The sequence below is a fragment of the Mastomys coucha genome, unplaced genomic scaffold (genome assembly GCF_008632895.1).
Source record: "Mastomys coucha isolate ucsf_1 unplaced genomic scaffold, UCSF_Mcou_1 pScaffold18, whole genome shotgun sequence".
Classification (NCBI taxonomy): Eukaryota; Metazoa; Chordata; class Mammalia; order Rodentia; family Muridae; genus Mastomys; species Mastomys coucha.
In genome coordinates, this window is record NW_022196900.1 from 109,409,580 (window position 1) to 109,410,936 (window position 1,357).

The following is a 1,357-nucleotide window of genomic DNA, read 5'->3' on the forward strand; positions in this document are numbered from 1 at the left end:
TGGTTTGGTTTTTTTTCGAGACAGGGTTTTTCTGTGTAGCCCTGGCTGTCCTGGAACTCACTCTGTAGACCGGGCTGGCCTCAAACTCAGAAACCAGCCTGCCTCTGCCTCCCAAGTGCTAGGATTAAAGGCATGAGCCACCACTGTCCTGCGATCTTGCTTCTTTATCAACGGGAAACTTGTTGAGTGTACTAACACCTTGGGCTCAATAACCTTTTGGTTTTACCCAGTGCTTTGGAAACCTGGGTCAGGAGCTGCCTGGAGCAAAATGCTAAGGGTTAGGCAGCTTCCTTAGCTGACTGGAAGGGATAACAACCGGTCAAGAACACATTTCAGTCTCTTTATGAAAGACACCACAGAAAAGCTAGAAACATAGAACATTAACGTCCAGACTTACAACCCAACAGAAACAGATGTGTCCCTTCAGCCCTACAGTGATGTGTGTGCATTGCTGGAGCTGAAAGCTGATTTCTGTAGTGTTTCAGACAAGATCCGGTTCCTAGGTAGCTCAAGCTTGTCTCAACTTGGTGGCTACTTTTTGTTTTTATTAGTATTACATTTTGTGGTTGGGGATAGAGATTAGAGCACAGCTTGATCATCAGGGCCTCCAAAGCCCATGATGTCACATGGGTAGGGTTTGCAGATCTGTTGCCAGGGCAACAGCCGCCATATTCCCAGAATCCATTGGGGGCTCACCTCCCATGTTTACCTGTGGCCACTACATCAGAACCCATATATATATGTGTGTATATATATATATTTATATACACACACACACACACACACACACCAGGGACACTCCTCCCTCCCTCTCTCTCTGTTCCCCTCCCTCCCTCCCTTCTTCTCTGTCTGCTACTGCCCCCTCTCTCCCTCTCAATTAAACCTCTTACAGGAGGAACTGTTTGGGCCCTAGTGGGTGGTATGTTGTGATTCCACCCACTGTTCTAACACATCACCTTTGCCCGAGCCATCTCATGGGTTCTAAGACAGGGTTTTATCTGTCTTGTTTTAAAATATTGTTTGTTTGGTTTTGTTTCTTGAGACAGAGTTTCTCTTTGTAACTTGTCTGTCCAGGAGCTAGCTCTGTAAGATTAAAGGCCCGCACCCCGCACCAGCACAGGCTGGCTATCATCACTTTTCTTTTTTTTTTTTTTCTTTCTTTTGCTCTATCTCCCTTAAAAGTCATTCTGTAGCCCAGGCAGGCCTTGAACTCAGAGATCTGTCTGCCTCTGCCACCCCACAGCTGTGGTCAAACACCAGCTTTATTTTCTTCATCAGAAGAGTAAATGGCTGGGCGGTGGTGGCGCACGCCTTTAATCCCAGCACTTGGGAGGCAGAGGCAGGCTGATTTCTGAGT